This window comes from Rhinopithecus bieti, unplaced genomic scaffold, assembly GCF_001698545.2.
Source record: "Rhinopithecus bieti isolate Rb0 unplaced genomic scaffold, ASM169854v2 scaffold_25304, whole genome shotgun sequence".
NCBI lineage: Eukaryota > Metazoa > Chordata > Mammalia > Primates > Cercopithecidae > Rhinopithecus > Rhinopithecus bieti.
Genome location: NW_016811568.1, coordinates 594,478 through 615,383, shown reverse-complemented (window position 1 = coordinate 615,383; position 20,906 = coordinate 594,478). Strand labels below are relative to the sequence as shown.

At 43.4% G+C, this 20,906-nt stretch overlaps 2 protein-coding genes across 5 annotated transcripts in view; one reads left to right on the top strand and one right to left on the bottom strand.

Moving 5' to 3' along the window:
* TCF20 (transcription factor 20) overlaps positions 1-20,906 on the top strand; it is a 116,958-nt gene that overhangs the window by 14,101 nt on the left and 81,951 nt on the right. The window lies entirely within an intron of this gene.
* The window catches only part of LOC108543558 (proline-rich protein 2-like), a 39,736-nt gene that overhangs the window by 18,606 nt on the left and 224 nt on the right, over positions 1-20,906 (bottom strand). The window lies entirely within an intron of this gene.

Here is a 20,906-nt window from a genome sequence, read left to right as displayed (position 1 = left end):
TGAGTTTAAATATAGCAGGAATAGGATTTTCATCTTCTCTTGTTGAAGTCTTTGTGGAAGTGGATTTAAGTTCTAGCATATTCAGTAGGAGAAATTTGAGCTGGAATGAAGGACATCACAGCCTGCATAATTTGTTAAATGTCTCTTTAAAAAAAAAAAAAAAAACTTTGCTATGTTGGCTAGCATATGTGCTGAAAGTTGGCTTCCCCTAAAGATAAGGGACACAGGCCAAATGAAGCCTATGGGAATGAAACACATCAGAGAAAATAAAAGAAAAAAAGAAAATTTCTGTTCAGCCAAGATTGCTAAGTAGTTGCCATGCTAGGCACACAAAAAAAATCAAATAAAACACTTCACTTTTCCTTAGAGTTCAGGGTCTATGGGAGAGTCCAATATGGAAAATTAATATTTATCAAACCTATGAAGGATTGATAAGGCTGTAATGGTGGTGTAGCTGGAGTGCTGGGGAGAACTAGGCAAGAAGCTGTTCCTCCTCATTAAGTATGGGAAGAATATTGGAGGAGGTTGTAGAGGAGGGGGCATTTGGATGGACAAGAGAGAGACAAGTGGAAGACTGGGGAAAAGCATTCCTGAGAGGTCTTTTGGGAACCAAGGCTCAAAAGTATGTAGCATATTATCAGTCAAACCTTGGGCTCTCAGGCTAAGGGCCTGGAGATGACAGAGAGGGGAAGGTCAGAAGGGAGCATGGGCCTAATAGTATGAGAGCAAGGTAGGAATAGCTTTGAACCTGGGGCTGGGGCACTTGAGTCTCATAAATGGAGCAAAGTTTTGTGAAGAGAGGTGTGAATACATGGTTGGGGGCATTGTTCTGACTGCAGAGGGATGGTGGTGGGAAGGAAGAGGGAAGAGCCGGAAATAGATGATGAATTGATCATTTTGGCCTCTTACTGTTCTGATTTTCTCATGGCCAAAGCCCTAGTCTGCATAAGAAGGATCTGTAAAAATTTAGCAATTGGCTTAAATAAAAAGGATTTACAAGAAATTTCGGCATCAACTCATTTTGATTCCAAAACAGATTGGCAAGGATATTTTATGTACCCAAACCTTTTTAATAATAAATAATGTGATTTTTTTTTTTTTTTTTTGAGATGGAGTCTCACTCTGTTGCCAGGCTGGAGTGCAGTGGCACGATCTCAGCTCACTGCAATCTCTTCCTCCCGGGTTCAAGTGATTCCCCTGCCTCCGCCTCCCAAGTAGCTAGGACTACAGGCGCGTACCACCATGCCTGGCTAATTTTTTTGTATTTTTAGTAGAGACGGGGTTTCATTGGCCATGATGGTCTTGATCTCCTGACCTTGTGATCTGCCCGCCTTGGTCTCCCAGAGTGCTAGGGGTTACAGGCATGAGCCACCGTGACCGGCCAACAATGTGAATATTTTTATATAAATAATAAATTCCAAGGGCTAGGACTTGTTCTAAACATTTGACAAAAAATTAGGAGGTAGTGTTATTACCTCTATTTCAAATGAGGAAACTGAATCACAGGTTGAGTGACTTGACCAAGGTCACCCAGCTATTAAGTAGCAGAGCCAGGATTGGGAATTGGGAAAAACTCACTTCTAATCATGTTTTTCCTCTACTTTTCTTTTCTTTTTTTTTTTTTTTTTGAGACGGAGTCTCACTCTGTCGCCCAGGCTGCAGTGCAGTGGCACGATCTCGGCTCACTGCAAGCTCTGCCTCCTGGATTCATGCCATTCTCCTGCCTCAATGTCCTGAGTAGCTGGGACTGTAGGCACCCAGCACCATGTCCAGCTAATTTTTGTATTTTTAGTAGAGATGGGGTTTCACTTTGTTGGCCAGTATGGTCTCGATCTCCTGACCTTGTGATCTACCTGCTTTGGCCTCCCAAAGTGCTGGGATTACAGGCGTGAGCCACCGCACCCAGCCTTTTCCTCTACTTTTTTTTTTTTTGAGATGGAGTCTCGCTCTGTCCCCAGGCTGGAGTGCAGTGGCGCGATCTCAGCTCACTGCAAGCTCCGCCTCCCGGGTTCAAGCCATTCTCCTGCCTCAGCCTCTCGAGTAGCTGGGACCACAGGCACCCGCCACACCCAGCTAATTTTTTGTATTTTTAGTAGAGACAGGGTTTCACCATGTTAGCCAGGATGGTTTCGATCTCCTGACCTCGTGATCTGCTCACCTCGGCCTCCCAAAACGCTGGGATTACAGGCCTGAGCCACTGCGCCCGGCCTCCTCTACTTTCAGACCACAACGGTCATCAACACAGACGACTTCTGTGGCCAAATGTGTGTGGGTTATTCCCTACGCACCAAGCAGCGAACACCAGCAGGGTGTCATCTAATTCAATTCTGACACTGACTACACGGAGATAGTGTCAGATGCCACAGGTTGGGTGCTAAGTCCCCAAGACTGTGCCCCACATTCCAGAAACTAGTCACAAGTCCAGGGCCTCCAGAACTTCTGATTGATTGACTTAAAGTTGGGGTTCCCACAGCCCCCTCTCTGAGTTCAGTTAATTTGCTGACAGAACTCAGGGAAACACTTAGATTTATGAGTTTTTAAATAAAGGATATTGGAAAGGATACAGTTGAAGAGATGCGTGAAACAATGTTTGGTGGAAGGGGCAAGCTTCCATACCCTCCCGGCCACCACCCTCCTGGAACCTCCACGTGTTCAGCATCCAGAAGATCCCCAAACCTTGTCCTCTTGGGTTTTGTTGGTTTTTTTTGTTGTTGTTGTTTTTTGTTTGTTTTTTGAGTTTAGGAGTGGAGGCTTAATAGGCAAAAGAGGAGAGAAAGAGAAACAACAGTGCTCTCTATAGAGAGAAGAGTCTAAAATGGAGACCGAGAGCCTCAGAGTGAAAGGACAGAGTTGGAGTTCCGCTCCTCTGTTCACAGTTTCAATGAATGTTGAAATTTGATATCCCAGACGAGGCCACCAGTATGAAGCAGCTACGTTGTCTGGGCTGTATACGCTGGGGTTCATTGTCACGCTCCAGGAAAATTTAGGACACGGACACACGCGAGGAGTTTAGGAGCAGAGGTTTAATAGGCAGAAGAGAAGGTGGGGGGATCTTCTATAGACAGAGGGGTTTCAGGCGGAAAGGACCTCCTCTTGAATTTTTTATTTTTTATTTTTTGAGACAGAGTTTTGCTCTTGTTGTCCAGGCTGGAGTGCGGTGGCATGATCTTGGTTCACTGCAACTGCAAGCGATTCTCCTGCCACAGCCCCCAGAGTAGCTGGGATTACAGGCGCGCGCCACCGAACCCGGCTAATTTTTGTATTTTTAGTAGAGATGGGGTTTCACCATCTTGGCAAAGATGATCTTGATCTCCTGACCATGTGATCTGCCCGTCTTGGCCTCTCAAAGTGCTAGGACCAGCTCCTCTTGGATTTTTATGGAAGTTTCCTGATGTCAGTATTTCTTCTCCCAGGGTATAGGGTGGTACGCCCTCTGAGGAGGGTTTTTTTTTTTTTTTTTTTTGAGACGGAGTCTCGCTCTGTCGCCCGGGTGGGAGTGCAGTGGCCGGATCTCAGCTCACTGCAAGCTCCGCCTCCCGGGTTCACGCCATTCTCCTGCCTCAGCCTCCCGAGTAGCTGGGACTGCAGGCACCCACCACCTCGCCCAGCTAGATTTTGTATTTTTTAGTAGAGACGGGGTTTCACTGTGTTAGCCAGGATGGTCTCGATCTCCTGACCTCGTGATCCACCCGTCTCGGCCTCCCAAAGTGCTGGGATTACAGGCTTGAGCCACCGCGCCCGGCCTGAGGAGGGTCTTAAGAGCCACAGTCTGAAAGGTGGGTAAGGATTAGAGTCCTGCCTTAGGGCAGGTGAATGGAGGGCAGGTGAGAGATTGTTTCCCCAGTATTCCCCTTAACGTACCCAGTATTATAACAGAAGACTGTTACAAGAGCTGGACCAAACCCAGTATATATCTGTGACACCACAGGCACCCTGGCTCTGGACTCTATCCCCTTAACTTGTACCCTGTGTGAATCAGTTTAATTTAAATGAGCTGGAATATAACTTGCAGGATAAGTTTGTGGCCATTTGAAGAGGAAGAGTTTAGTTTTGGATTGTAGAAACAAAGAAAAAGAAAGTGAAGTGGAACTGGAAAGTGCGATCCTGGGATCTACCTGGGAGAATAGTCTGCTGTGTGAGGGCAAGGACCTGTCTGTTCCCCATCATATTCCCAGCATCTAGAACAGTGCTTGGTATGTAGCTAATGCTTAGCAAATATTTTTGAGTGACTCAATAAATGAAATAAAATTTTGCTGCCAGCTCTCAAAGGAATATGCCGTGGAAGCTTTGTTTACTGTTTTTTTTTGAAAGGGAGTTTTTGCTCTTGTTGCCCAGGCTGGAGAGCAATGGCACGATCTCGGCTCACCGCAACTTCCACCTCCTGGGTTCAAGCGATTTTCCTGCCTCAGCCTCCCAAGTATCTGGGATTACAGGCATGTACCACAACGCCCTGCTTATTTTGTATTTTTAGTGGAGACAGGGTTTCTCCATATTGGTCAAGCTGGTCTCAAACTCCCGACCTCAGGTGATCCGCCCGCCTGGCCTCCCAAAGTGCTGGGATTACAGGCATGAGCCACCACGCCTGGCCTCTTCAGTTACTTTTTTCTCTTTGGTTCATGGTTCAGGATCCTTTCTGAATTAATGAATTTATTACTTGTTTTTACTGAACGTATTTTGTTCAGCTTTTCAAGGAATGCCAGTTCACTTTTATTGTTTTCAGGATTTAAAAAAAATCAACTTGCTTTCAAAATCAAAATATTAGATTTTAACATTCCAGCATAACTTTTATATAAAACTTTTGTTGATGCTTTTGGTTTTTCGTACGCCTATATTTAAGGTGTAAATCTTGAAAATATTACTAAGGAATTGGAATTGACATCTGATTATAGTAGTTGAGATAATATGTTTCTCATCCTTTTAGAGAAGTTTAATAAATATTTTCAATAGGCCAAACATTATCTGCTTACTTTTTTTTTTTTTAATATTTTGATACTGGCCTATCCTGTATATGTTGAAGAAGCTTTCTTAGTGAGTGATTCGTTAGGAAATTCTCTCCCTGGAACCCAGTGATACAATGCAACTCAAGTAGCGTCTCTACTAATGTAAAGTCACAACATTGATCATGTAGAAGTCATGTATCTGATTTCATTAGCAAATTAATAGGTGGTATAGGTTTCTAAGGAAGAGTAACTAATGCATTCTCTCTTCTTTAGTTTACATTAAATCATTAGGGAATAGGGAAATAGGAATTTTTTTGTTTTGCCACTTATAAATGAGTAAAGCCTTAGTTTTTTGTTTTCCCTATGGCCCCCTGTCACTTGAAGGCCTTAGTTTTATAAACCAATATTTTCCTTCTCTTACTGACCTCATTCAGTTTTATTAGCCTTTTATTAAAATATATACTATATACTTCATATTTTATTTTTTGTTAAACATTTGACTACTAAATTAAAGATTTAAAAAAATCTCACTATAATAGTATTTTTATTCTAGAGTTAAAATGGTTGTATGAAGTTATCTTTGTTGAAATAGTTATATATAGGGATAATTATATACGTTTAAAAATGCCAAGATTGTTACTCTAGTGTTTTTTTTTTTTAAAAAGCTTTTAAAGGCTGGGCGCGATGGCTCATGCCTGTAATCCCAACACTTTGGGAGGCTGAGGTGGGTGGATCATGAGGTCAGGAGATTGAGACCATTCTGGCCAACAGGGTGAAACCCCCGTCTCTACTAAAAATACAAAATTAGCTGGGTGTGGTGGCGTGTGCCTGTAATCCCAGCTACTTGGGAGGCTGAGGCAGGAGAATCGCTTAAACCTGGGAGTTGGAGGTTGCAGTGAGTCGAGATCGTGCCACTGCACTCCAGCCTGGCGATAGAGCTGAACTCAGTCTCAAAAGCTTTTAAAACTATCTTGTGTGTGGATAAAGGTGACTTTTAAGACTGTTTTATAAAATATTACCCAAGTTTATGTTTGTAGATATTAGCTCTCCCAAAGGTTTCTTGAATATTTGTTTCAGATGGGTATAGGCCATAGTTCTGAAAGAAACAGTTCTTTTTCTTCCTTTTCTTTTTTCTTTTTTTGAGACAGACTTTCGCTGTGTTGCCCAGGCTGGAGTGCAGTGGTGCGATCTCGGCTCACTGCAACCTCCGTCTCTTGGGTTCAAGCGATTCTCCTGCCTGAGCCTCCTGAGTAGCTGGGATTATAGGTGCGTGCCACCACACGCGGCTATTTTTTTTGTATTTTTAGTAGAGACAGGGTTTCGCCATGTTGGCCAGGCTGGTCTTGAACTCCTGACCTCAGGTGATCTGCCCACCTCAGCTTCCCGAAGTGCTAAGGATTACAGGCATGAGCCACTGCGCCTGGCCTAAAAGACACAGTTCTTTTTTTGTTTTTTGTTTTGTTTTGTTTTGTTTTGTTTTTTTTGAGACGGAGTCTTGCTCTGTCGCCTGGGCTGGAGTGCAGTGGCCGGATCTCAGCTCACAGCAAGCTCCGCCTCCCGGGTTCACGCCATTCTCCTGCCTCAGCCTCCCGAGTAGCTGGGACTACAGGCGCCCGCCAGGTCGCCCGGCTAGTTTTTTTGTATTTTAGTAGAGACGGGGTTTCACCATGTTAGCCAGGATGGTCTTGATCTCCTGACCTCGTGATCTGCCCGTCTCGGCCTCCCAAAGTGCTGGGATTACAGGCTTGAGCCACCGCGCCCGGCCAAGACACAGTTCTTGATGCCATAATCCCAAATACTGAAATCTCAAAATATCAAAATCCAAAAAATGTAATTCTGGAAAAAATAATTTAAAAAAAATTATTTGAAAGACACTTATTTGGGCCAGGTGCCGTGTCTCACACCTGTAATCCAAGCACTTTGGGCGGCCTAGGTGGGCAGATCACTTGAGGTTAGAAGTTTGAGACCAGCCTGGCCAACATGTCAAAACCCCGTTTCTACTAAAAATACAAAAATTAGCCAGGCATGGTTGCATGTGCCTGTAGTCCCCACTACTCGGGAGGCTGAGGCACGAGAATCACTTGAACATGGGAGGCAGAGGTTGCAGTGAACTGAGGTCTATGCCACTGTACTCCAGCCTGGGTGACAGAGTGAGATTGTCTCAAAAAAAAAAAAAAAAGACACTTGTTTGGCCAGGTACAGGGTCTCACACCTGTAATCTCTGTATTTTGGGAAGCAAAGGTGGGCAGATTGCTTGAGCGCAGGAGTTCAAGATCAGCCTGGGCAACATGGAGAAACCCTGTCTCTACCAAAAAAAAAAAAAACACAGAAAACAAAATTAGCAAGGTAGCATGCACCTGTAGTCCAGTTACTTGGGAGACTGAGGTGGGAGGATCTCTTGGGTCTGGGAGGCAGAGGTTGGAGTGAGCTGTGATAACGTTGCCTAGGCAACAGAGCAAGACTTTGTCTTCAAGAAAACAAAAAACAAACCAAAAAAACACTTATTAGATTTTTAAGGGGGATTTATTTGAGAAACAAAAACATGACAACACTTCATAGGCCACTTAATATAGTTTGGATATGTTTCCCTGCCCAAATCTCATGTTGAATTGTAATCCCCAATATTGGAAGTGGAGGCTGGTAGGAGGTGATTGGATTATGTGGGTGGATTTTTCATGAATGGTTTAGTACCATCCCCTTGATGCTGTCCTTGAGACAGTGAGCCACTTCTGGCGAGATCTGGCTGTTTAAAAGTGTGGCACCTCACACTCTCTTGCTCCGTCCTCATCATGTGATATGCCTGTACCCAGTTTGCCTTCTGCCATGATTGGAAGCTTCCTGAGGCCTTCCTAGAAGCAGATGCCACTATGCCTCCTGTACAGCCTGCAGAACTGTAAGACAATTAAATCTCTTTTGTTCTAGGTATTCCTTTATAGCAATGCAGGAATGGCCTAGTACACAATGCAATAGTAACAAATGTATTTTGCAAGTTTACTCACTCAGTATACTAACAACAGTTGCATGGGTGTTACATTTTTTAACTGTGGTCCTCTGAAATACTATGATGGACAAACTAGGTCTTTTGATGAGGTAGTAAAAACCAGGATGGGTCATCACTATATGTGCAGTCGCCTGAAGAGCAGAGATCTTGTCGAATTTTATCTTTCACAAAAGCAGATATAGAAAAAGGACATCTCGTTTACTGAGCAAGTTTCAACTTTTTTTTTTTTTTTTTCAGACGGAGTTTCACTCTTGTTGCCAAGGCTGGAGTATAATGGCCTGGTCTCGGCTCACTGCAACCTTTGCCTCCTGGGTTCAGGAGATTTTCCTGCCTCAGCCTTCCAAGTAGTTGGGATTACAGGTGCCCCACCACCACGCCTGGCTAATTTTTGTATTTTTAGTAGAGACAGAGTTTCACCATATTGGCCAGGCTGGTCTCGAACTCGTGACCTCGGGTGATCTGCCCGCCTTGGCTTCACAGGTGCTGGGGTTACAGACGTGAGCCACCATGCCTGGCCAGTTTCAATTTTATTTGAAGAGACCGTAGTCTAGCTATGTTGCCCATGCTGGAGTGCAGTGACTATTCACAGGCATGATCATAGTGCACTTCAGCCTCAAACTCCTGGCCTCAAGTGATCCTCCTACCTCAGCCTCCCTAGTAGCTGGGACTACAGGTGCTCCACCACACCTGGCTTCCACATTTTTATGTACACAGCCAGTGCTTACACACAAAGTCAGTGTTGTGATAATGCACTTTTGTGGAGTTCAGTTTGCAAAAATATGCATAGAATTAATTAGAACTCTCTAAGTCTCTACACAATTTATACTTCCAGTATTAGAAATGATGTGAAGATAAAATAGCATAGCGAATTGGCACTACATGTGAAGGAGCAGAAATCATACACCATTGAATAATTTGGCAGAGGAGATTTTGTGTATTTTTTGTCTGCATTTTCACTTCTGTGATCCTCAAAACACTTGCTACAGTTTTATTTGCAAAGTGGTTGTGATCCACAAATTTTATAAGTATATACTGTCTATTTGAAAGTCTGATTATTGCCTGGCCATTGCAATTTCTGCTTTTGCAGCACCAGTAATAATTAGCTTTTAAACTTTTATCTTTTGCCATTAAGTAGCTTTGTACACTTATCAGAGCCTTTTTGCGAGGAAACAGTTTCACAGATCTCTTCAATTGTGCTGTAAAGAATAAAGTAAGAAGAAATGATATTCAGCTTCCCCAACACCAAATCTGTATTAGTCAGGGGTCTCTAGGGAGACAGAACCAGTAGGATATGTGTATAGATATATAAGGGAATTTATTAGGGGAATTGGCTTGTATAATTATGGTGGCTGAGAAGTCCCACGACAGATGATCTGCAGACTTGAGACCCTGGGATGCCGGTAGCATACCTCAGTCCAAATCCAAAGGCCTCAGCTAATGGTGTTATCTCTCGGTCCAAGGTCAAAAAGCCTCAGAACCCAGGGGGCCACTGGTTAAGTCCTGGAGTCCAAAGGCTGGCAAGCATGGGCAGCAGAAGAAAAGTCTGTCCCAGCTCTCAGCAATTCACCCTCTGTGTACTCTCTTGGGCTCCTGGCTGATTGGATGGTACCCACCAACATAGAGGGCCCTCCTTGCCTACTGAGACTTCGCACGCTAATCTCCGAAAACACCCTCACAGACACACACAACACGGTGCTTTACCAAGTTTCTAGGTGTTCGGTCAAGTTGATAGCTAAAATTGAGTCCACAGATCTATCCTTGGCAACTTGGTACCCATAGGCATCTCCTTAAACCATACTTAATTTCCAAATAATGACAATAGCAAGGTCATAGTTCCACCTAGCATGCTGTAACTATTGTGTACAACCAAAACTATGCAAATCCCCTGCCCCAAAATTTGGCTTTTGGAATTTCAACATTTGGGATTTTAATCTTTTGGGGTTGTGATTTTAAACATTAGGGATTTTTAGACTTTAGTCTTTTGGGATTTTAACATTGAGGATTATGGCATTTGGGATTATGATTGGTACTGATTTCAGACAGTTTTTGCTAAATCTAGTGTTTAGATATAGCAGCAAAATAATTTCTATGTGTATTTAATCACTGATCTAGTAAATCAGTAGTTACCAAGTACCAGGCACAGTGCACTTTTTATATTCATTATTTAATTCTCTCAGAATAACCCAATAAAGTCAATACTTTATCTGTAAAATGGGGATAAAGAAACAGAATGAAGAGAGATTCATTCATTTGGAAAAGGTTACTCAGCCACTAAGTGATAGAGCCAGGGCTATCATGCAGCTCTATGTGGCTTCAAAACCTGTTGCTCCCTTTTAATGTAGAATGTATGCTTTGTGAAAATGTACACCATGTGGCTACTGCTTTCTCCCCACACTGACAGGCCTTCCATGCCCACCTGAGCCCAGGCAGCCCCCACATGAGTATGTGCTCTCTCCCTCTGCCTTATTCTCTCTCCTTCACAGCATTTATCTGACAGTCTTGTCTTCTATCTGTTTCCTTCACAAAATGTAAGCACCATGGAATGGAAACTTGGCCTACTCCATCCGTGTCTGCATCCCTGTTTCCTAGAGTAGGGCCTGGCACACGGTAGGAGCCAACATATTTGTTGTAAAGACTGTGAACCAGAAGGTTATATCAGTCCACAATATTCACTTTTTAAATCACTTCTTTAGAACAGACTATTAATTTGTCCTTTCTAGTCAGCAATTTTAAGTGAGGGAATTGAAGAGAGGTGTCTTGAAGAGATGTGGAGGAACCAGTCAAGTAGGAGACAGGTCAAGGCTTGTGGAAGTAGAGATTGGCAGTGGTTTGAATGAACATAGTGCTGGACCTGCCTGAGCTCTTGTAGCTTCGTGAATAGTAACCCTTTTTCCCCAGTCCCTGGTCTAGTGTCTTCCCAACTACTGCCAGAAAGTCTTCTGAAAGGTAGCTCTTGTCATATCCTTTTCATTGTGTACTGAATTAAATTTAGACACCTTGCCTTGGTCTTCAGGGTTCCAAGGTAGGACCCTTCCCTGCCTCTCCGGCCCCATCTCCTGGTTTCCCCACTTGTATTCTCTGCTGCAGTTTGGTGTCCCAGAGGTGCCTCTATTTCCAGGTCTGGGTGTGTGTCCTCTTTTCTGTTCTCCATCTTTTTTTTTTTTTCTTTTTGAGATGGAGTCTCGCTCTGTTGCCCAGGCTGGAGTGCAGTGGCACAGTCTCCACTCGGCTCACTGCAAGCTCTGCCTCCCGGGTTCATGCCATTCTCCTGTCTCAGCCTCCCGAGTAGCTGGGGTTACAGGCACCCGCCACCACACCAAGCAAATTCTTGTATTTTTAGTAGAGATGGGGTTTCACCATGTTGGCCAGGCTTGTCTCTAACTCCTCACCTCAGGTGATCCACCTACCTTGGCCTCCCAAAGTGCTGGGATCACAGGCATGAGCCACCGCATGCAGCCTGTTCTCCATCTTTTGAGACAATTATATTTCAAGGCCTTTCTCAAATGTTTTTTTCCTCCATGAAATCTAACATTCCCTTAACTGGATGTTTCCTTCATGACGTTTGTAATTGTCTGGTGCACCTTTAATCTTTGCTTTTTATTATCCCTTTCTATTTTTTCTTTTTTTCCCTGCAAGATGGAGTCTTGCTCTGTCCCCCAGGCTAGAGTGCATTAGTGCAGTCTTGGCTCACTGCAACCCCTGCCTCCCAGGTTCAGGCAATTCTTCTGCATCAGCCTCCCCAGTGGCTGGGATTACAGGCACCTACCACCACGCCTGGCTAATTTTTGTGTTTTTAGTAGAGACGGGGTTTCACCATGTTGGCCAGGCTGGTCTCAAACTCCTGACCTCGTGATCCGCCCGCCTCGGCCTCCCAAAATGCTGGGATTACAGGCATGAGCCACCACGCCCGGCCTATTACACCTTTCTAAACGTGTTCTTGCCCTCCTTCCGCAGCCCTCCCTGAGGGCAAGATTATGGTATTGTCCCCTGCCGTATCCTTTACAGTCCATTGAACACATGAACAAACAATCATTTTAAAGGTAGAGAAAAACATGTAGGAAAAAAAGACAAACAAGTGGTATTTCATTTTGGCATAGGGAAGACTTGTCCTTTGGCGAGGATTAGTTTTGGTGGTCAGGAACCTTTTTGAAGCCATGAAAAACAATGTAGGTAAAGAATTAAGTATATTGAGGCCAGGCCTGGTGACTCATGCCTGTAATCCCAGCACTTTGGGAGGCCGAGGCGGGTGGGTCACTTGAGGTAAAAGAGTTCAAGACCAGCCTGGTCAACATGGCGAAACCCCATCTCTACTAAAAATACGAAAGTTAGCTGGGCGTGGTAACAAGTGCCTGTAATGCCAGCTACACGGAGGCTGAGGTAAGAGAATCGCTTGAACCTGAGAGGTGGAGGTTGCAGTGAGCCAAGATCATGCCAGTGCCCATCAGCCTGGGTGACAGAGTGAGACTCCATCTCAAAAACAAAACAAAACAAAAAAACGAAAAAGAATTAAGCATATTGGGTCTAGTATTTTAGAGTAGAAGAAAAGAAACCAAATGGGGAAACAACTGAGAAGCACCATTTTTCAGAGTTTGGGGATGAGTCCTAGTATTTGTCCTCAGCGTGTTCAACAGTGTTGTATGGGAAACAGACAACTAGATCATTGATAATACATTGTAAAAATTTGGCCATAGAGCTAGCTGTGGGGGCTCATGCCTGTAATTCCATCTATTCAGAAGGCTGAGGTGGGAGGATTGTTGAGGCGAGGAGTTGGAGACCAGCCTGGGCAACGTAGTATTCAAAAAATACATAAATAACATTTGAAAATAAAATTGGCCATAGAGAGGGAAAGGCTCTAGAAAACATTGGTTAATTCTAGAAAAGCTTAGTGAGAGCTAGCGATCTTGGCAAAATCGAGGTCCTGAGCAGGTGGGCAGAAAGGTTGGCATCATGCTGGATGAACCTGCCTTAGGGTGAGTACATGAATTGTCTTGACCCCCTTCAAAGGGCATAGCAGAAGGTATCACAAGAATATTTTAGGAAGATGATGGTGAAAGGTTAGTTTTTAGTACTTGCACGCAGTTCTTAAGGAAGAAGTAGGTCAGTGTTCAAAGAAACAATATTTAATTTAGTGTTAGAAACCTCCCAGATAGCTTGCTCCCTTCTCCCAGTCCTTGGCAACCACCAGTCTGTTATTCCACATTTCATGTTTTTGCAGGGCCGAGATGCATAGCCATGGGAATGAGGCGTAAAGGAAGCTGGACACAGTGGTTCACGCCTACAATGGGAGGCTAGGTGGGAGGATCACTTGAACCCAGGTGTTGGAGACCAGCCTGGGCAGCATAGTGAGACCTTGTCTCTACAAAATTAAAAAAATAGCCGGGAATAGTGGTGCGTGCCTGTAGTCCCGCTACAAAGAGGAAAAAGAAGAGTCAGGGAGGTAACTAAAGGGGAAGACTATGTAATGAATTACTCACTCTTGCATGTCCTAGGTTCTCCTCAGTTATACCTTTTAGATATATATATTTTTTTCTTTTCTGAGACAGTATCTGGCTCTGTTGCCCAGGCTGAAGTGCAGTGGTGTGATCACGTCTAACTACAATCTCCGCCTCCCAGGCTGAAGCGAATCTTGTGCCTCATCCACCCCAGTAGCTGGGATTACAGGTGCGCACCACCATGCCCAGTTAATTTTGGTACTTTTTTGTAGATACGGGGTTTTGCCATGTTGCCCAGGCTGGTCTTGAACTCCTGAACTCAAGTGATCCTCCTGCCTCAGCTTCCCAAAGTGTTGGGATTACAGGTGTGAGCCACTGCGCCCAGCCAGATTTTTTTTAATTGATATGAAATTCACGTGACAAAATTAATTATTTTTAAGGAAACACTTGAGTGGCATTTACTGCATTCACAATGTGTGCACCCATGATGACCTGTATCTAGTCCCAAAATAAACTTGGTACCCATTAAGCAGTTACTCCCCTTGCTCCCTTCTCCCAGTCCTTTGCAACTACCAGTCTGCTTTCTGTCTTTAGATTTACTTATTTTGGATATTTCATTAGATGGAATCGTACAATATATGACTTTTCATGTCTGGCTTCTTTCACTTAGTACATAGTGTTTTGAGATTTATCTACATTGTATTGTGTATGAGTACTTCATTCCTTTTCATGGCTGGATAAATACTCAGTTTTATGTGTATACCACAATCTGTTCATCCATTCATCTGTTGATGGACATTTCAGTTGTTTCTACCTTTTGGCTATTTTTAATAGTGCTGCTGTGAACATGTGTGTATATCTATTTGTTTGGATACCTGTTTTCACTTACTTTGAGTGTATACCTAGGAGTGGAATTGCTGGATCATGGTCATTCTGTATTCAACTTTTTGAAGAACCACCAGACTTTTTCACAGTGGCTGAATATTTTATATTCCCACGTGTGGCCCAGACTGGAGTGCAGTGGCGTGATCGTGGATCACTACAGGCTTCACTCACTGAGCTCCAGCGTTTCTCGTGCCTCAGCCTCCCGAATAGCTGGGATTACAGGTGTGTACCACCATGCCTGGCTAATTTTTGTATTTTTAGGGACAGGGTTTCACCATGTTGACCAGGCTGGTCTGGTAACTCCTGGCTTCAAGTGATCCACTGTGCCTGGCCCCCACCAGCAATATCTGAGGGTTCCAATCTCTCCATATCATCACCAACACTTGTAATTTTTTGTTTTCCTTCTTATAGCCATCCTACTGGGTATGAAGTGCTGTCTCATTGTGGTTTGTTTTTCCTGATACATGAACTTCTTAAAAAAAATGTTAGTAGACTTTATTTCTTAGAGCAGTTTTAGGTTTACAGAAAAAATGAGCAATAAGAGAGTTCCTGTTTACCCTCCCTCAATCCGGCCATAGTTTCCACTATTACTAATGTATCATATTAGTGTGGTGCATTTGCTACACTTGATATACAATATTGATACTTTATTATTAACTCAAGTCCAGTTCATATTTGACTTATTTTTGTTTGTTTTTGAGAGGCGTCTTGCTCTGCCGCCCAGGCTAGAGTGCAGTAGTGTGATCTCAGCTCACTGCAACCTCCCATCTCCAGGGTTCAAGCGATTCTCCTGCCTTACCCTTCCGAGTAGCTGGGATTATAGGCACCCACCACCATGCCCGGCTAATTTTTGTATTTTTAGTAGAGATGGGGTTTCACCATATTGGCCAGGTTGGTTTCGAACTCCTGACCTCAGGTGATCCATCCATCTCAGCCTCCCAAAGTACTGGGATTACAGGCATGAGTCACCATACCTGACCCTTTTTTTTTTTTTTTTTTTTAAGAGACAGCATGTTGCTCTGTCAGCCAGTGCAGTGGTGCAATCATAGCTCACAGTAACCTTGAGCTCCTGGGCTCAGGTGAGATTACAGGTGCTAGCCACAGCGACTAACTTGAATTCATTCTTCATTGTATGTTCTGTAGGTTTTGACAAATGTATAATGTCTTGCGTCTGCTAATACAGTATTATACAGAATAGTTTCATTATCCCAGGAGTCACCTGTGCTCTCCCCATATTCATCCTTCCTGCTGTTCCCTTGGATCGTTGGTAATCATTGATCTTCCTACGGACTTCACAGTTTTGCGTTTTCCAGAATATTACAAAGTCATGTAGCTGCTTCAGATTCATGTCTTTCAGTTAGCAATAATCATTTAAGGTTCCTCCATGTCTTTTTTTTCTTTTTCTTTTTTTTGAGACAGAGTCTTGCTCTGTCATCCAGTCTGAAGTGCAGTGGTACAATCTCCACTCACTGCAACCTCCGCCTCCTGGGTTCAAGTGATTCTCCTGCCTCAGTTGCCCGCGTAGCTGGGATTACAAGCACCCACCACCACTCTTGGCCAAGTTTTGTATTTTTAGTAGAGATGGGGTTTCACCATGTTGGCCAGGCTGCTCTTGAACTCCTTACCTCAGATGATCCGCCTGCCTTGGCCTCCCAAAGTGCTGGGATAGGCATGAGCCACCTTGCCTGGCTGGGTAGGGAAATCTTGACAGTTGAAAATACCTCTTCTAAATCCTTGACTTTGAGTTCCTCACATGCTGAGAGTGTTATCAGTTTGTCTATATAGTATACCCTGTGATAACCCCTAGTAGGACCACAGTAGATATTTAACTGTGGGTACTGAGAGAACAGGTTCATGTTATTTTTGGAAGACATTCTAGGTAATAGAGACCATCTGTTTTGTATTCACTAAGATTCTTGAATCTTTGGTGGTATCTCTTATTTGTTCTGGAAAATTCCCAGTAATTCTCCTCACTTATTGCCTTGCCTGCATTCACTTCTCATTCTAAGAGTCCAGCCACACAGGGATATGTTCAACCTTTTAGTCACCCTTTCTTTTGTGATTTCTTTTTCTTCTTCTTCTTCTTCTTCTTTTTTTTTTTTTTTTTGAGATGGATTCTCACTCTGTCATCCAGGCTGGAGTGTAGTGGTGCGATCTCGGCTCACTGCAACTGCCGCCTCCCAGGTTCAAGCGATTCTCCTGCCTCAGCCTCCCAAGTAACTGGAACTACAGGCACGCATCACCACACCTGGCTAATTATTTGCATTTTAAGTAGACACAGGGTTTCACCGTGTTAGCCAAGATGGTGTCGATCTCCTGACCTCCTGATCTGCCTGCCTAAGTCCTCCTAAAGTGCTGGGATTAAATGGCATCCATTACAAGTGTTGTTTTCTTTTCTGTTTTTCATTCCGTGTAGATTACTTTGACCTGTCTTCAATTAATCAATCTTCTCTTTGACCAATCTGCTTTTTTTTTTTTTTTTTGAGACAAGAGTCTCACTCTTTCCCCCAGGCTAGAGTGCAGTGCAGGGGCATGATCTTGGCTCTCACTGCACCCTCCACCTCCTTGGTTCAAGCAGTTCTTGTGCCTTAGCCTCTCGAGTAGCTGGGACCATAGGTGTGTGCTACCACACCTGGCCAATTTTTGTACTTTTAGTAGAGATGGTGACCATGATGACCAGGCTGGTCTTGAACTCCTGGCCTCAAGTGAGCCACCTGCCTCAACCTTCCAAAGTGCTGGAATTACAAGTATGAGCCACCACGCCCAGCCAATTAGTCTGCTTTTAATTTAATAACTCAATGGATAGTTCTTACCAATATCTTACTGTATTTTTCTGTTGTGATTCTTTTTAAATCTGCTACATTGTTTTTTATGAATTCCTGTTGCCTGCTAAATTTTTCAAACTTCACTTTTATTTCCTGGAACATACTAAATATAGTTCTTTTATAGTCGCCTGTTATCTCCAGTTTTGGAGTTCCTTTGGATCTATAACTGCCTCATGGTTCTTACTCATGTGGTCTCTGCAGCCAGTCCCCTGATTTTTGAATCCCAGCTCTGCCACTTGTTTGCAATGTGACCTCAAGCAAATAACTATTCTGCCTTTGTTTTTTTGTCTAGAAAACGGAAATAATAATTGTACCTACCTCGTGGGTGGTTGTGCCAGTTAAATTAGTTCATAACTAAAGCTTTTAGAACATTGCCAGACTTAAGTAATAATTAGATACATTTTAGCTATTATTATTACCACCTAGAAGCTTTGGAAATACAGGGATACCTCATTTTATTGCATTCTACTTTATTGTACTTTACAGATATTGTGGGATTTTTTTCGTTTTATGAATTGAAGATTTATGGCAACCCTGCCTTGATCAAGTCTAATTCTGTTGGTGCCAGTTTTTCAACAGCATATGCTCACTTTGTCTTTACGTCACATTTTGGTAATTCTCCCAATATTTTAAACATTTTATTTTTATTTTTATTTAATTTAACTTAATTTTATTTATTTTTGAGTCGGAGTCTCACTCTGTCTCCCAGGCTGGAGTGCAGTGGCGCCATCTCAGCTCACTATAACGTCTACCTTCTGGGTTCCAGCGATTCTCCTCCTCGGCCTTTCTGAGTAGCTGGGATTACAGGCGTGCGCCACCAGGCCTGGCTAATCCTTTGTATTTTTAGTAGAGGTGGAATTTCACCATGTTGGCCAGACTGGTCTACAACTCCTGACCTGAAGTGATCTGCCTGTCTCGGCCTCCCAAAGTGCTGGGATTACAGGTGTGAGCCACCACACCTGGCCCGAATATTTTAAATTTTTTTTTTTCCTGAGATAAATTTTCGTTCTTGTTCCCCAGGCTGGAGTGCAATGGCGTGATTTTGGCTCACTGCAATCTCTGCCTCCTGGTTCAAGTGATTCTCCTGCCTCAGCCTCCCGAGTAGCTGGGATTACAGGCATGCACCACCACGCCCTGCTAATTTTGTATTTTTAGTAGAGATGGAGTTTTTCTGTATTGGCCAGGCTGGTCTCGAACTCCTGACCTCAGGCAATCCACCTGCCTTGGCCGCCCAAAGTGCTGGGATTACAGGCGTGAGCCACCGCGCCCAACCTTAAACTTTTAAAATTGTTATTATCTGTTATGAAGATCTATGATCAGTGATCATTGATGTTACTTTTGTAATTGTTTTGGAGCACCACAAAGCACTCCCATATAAGACGGCGAACTTAATCTGTACATGTTGTGTATAGATGTGTGTTCAGACTGCTGCCAACCGGGTGTTCCCCCATCTCATCTTCTCCTCGGGTCTCTCTCTTCCTTTGAACACAACAGTATTGAAGTTAGGTCAGTTAATAACCTGACCGTGGGCCGGGCGCGGTGGCTCAAGCCTGTAATCCCAGCACTTTGGGAGGCCGAGACGGGCGGATCACAAGGTCAGGAGATCGAGACTATCCTGGCTAACCCGGTGAAACCCCGTCTCTACTAAAAAATATAAAAAACTATCCGGGCGAGGTGGCGGGCGCTTGTAGTCCCAGCTACTAGGGAGGCTGAGGCAGGAGAATGGTGTAAACCCGGGAGGCGGAGCTTGCAGTGAGCTGAGATCCGGCCACTGCACTCCAGCCTGGGCGACAGAGCGAGACTCCGTCTCAAAAAAAAAAAAATAACCCGACCGTGGTCATTAAGTGTTCAAGTGAAAGGAAGAATTGCACATCTCTCACTTTAAATCAGAAGCTAGAAATGATTGCTTAGTGAGGAAGGCATGTCAGAAACCAAGACAGGCTGAATACTAGGCCTCTTGGCACCAAACACGTAGCCAAGTTTTGAATGCAAGGAAAGGTTCTTGAAGAAAATTGAAAGTACGACTCCAGTGAACACATGAATGAGAAGAAAATGAAACAACTTATTGCTGATACGGATAAAGTTTTAGTGACCCAGATGGAAAATCCAACCAGCCACAATATTCCCTTAAGCCGGAGCCTAATCCCAGAGCAAGACTTGAACTCTTTTCACTTCTGTGAAGGCTGAAAGAGGTAAGAAGCTGCAGAAGGAAAGTTTGAAGCCAGCACAGATTGGTTCCTGAAGTTCTTGAAGCTCTCTCTATAACATTAAAATGCAAGTCGAAGCAGCAAGTGCTAATGTAGAAGCTGCAGCAAGTTGTATAGAAGATGTAGCCAAGATCACTGATGAAGGTGGCTATGTTGAACAGATATTCAGTGTAGCCTTATGTCAGAAGAAGATGCCATCTAGGACTTCCATAGTTAGGAGAAGTCAATGCCTGGCTTCAAAAGACAGGCTGACTCTTGATTAGAAGCTGGTGTAGCTGGTGAATTTAGGTTGATCCCAGTGCTCATTTACCATTCCAGTAATTCTAGGGCCCATAAATTTATGCTAAATCTACTCTGCCTGTGCTCTGTCAGTGGATCAACAAAACCTAGACGACTGCACATCTGTTTACAGCATGGTGTAATGAATATTTTAAGGCCATTGTTGAGACCTACTACTCAGAAAAGATTTCTTTCAAAATATTACTTCTTGACAGTGCACCTGGTCACCTAAGAACTCTGATGGAAATGTACAAGGAGATTAATTTTGTTTGCATGCTTGGTAACACAACATCTATTCTGCAGCCCCTGGATCAAGGAGTCATTTTGACTTTCAAGTCTTATTATTTAAGAAATATGTTTCATAAGGCTGTGGCTGTTCTACGTAATAATTCCTTTAGGGGGTCTGGGCAGAATGAATTGAAAACCTTTTGGAAAGGATTTACCATTCTAAATGCCATTAAGAACATTTGTGATTCATGGGAGGAGGTCAGTACATGAACAAGAGTTTGGAAGATGATTCTAGCCCTCACGAATAACTTGGAGGGGTTCAGGACTTTAGTGGAGGCAGGAACTGGAGATGTGCTAGAAATAGCAAGAGAACTCGAATTAAGAGTGGAGCCTGGAGATGTGACTGGATTGCTGTAATCTCATGATAAAACTTGAACAGATGAGGAGTTGCTTCTTATGGATGACCAAAGTGATTTATTGAGATGGAATCTACTCCTGGTGAAGATGCAGTGAACATTGTTGAAATGCCAATGAAGGATTTAGAATGTTACATAAACGTAGTTGATAAAGCAGTGGCAGGGTTGAAGAGAACTGACTGCAATTTTGAAAGAAGTTCTACTGTGGGTAAAATGCTATCAGACATTTTGGCATGCTATAGAAATTAATCTTTTATGAAAGGAAGAGCCAGTCCATGCATCAGACTTCATTGTTGTGTTATTTGAAGAAATTGCCACAGCCACCTCAGCCTTCAGCAACCACCACCCTAATTAGTCAGCAGCCATCAACATAGAGGCAAGACCCTCTATCAGCAAAAAGATTAGGACTCCCTGAAGGCTGAGATGATTGTTAGCATTTTTTAACAATAAAGTATTTTTTAAATTAAGGTATGTACATTGTCTTTTAGACATAATGCCATTTCACAGTAGACTGAAGTATAGTGTAAACATATAAAAGTTAATATGTGCTGGAAAACCAGAAAATTTGTGTGACTCGCTTTATTGCCATGGTCTGGAACCAAACCCACAATACCTGCAATGCTATGCTTGTGGCTGATTTTTCATAGAATGTTTGTGTCTCTTTGACTGTTTTATTTTCAAAATTTAGGATTG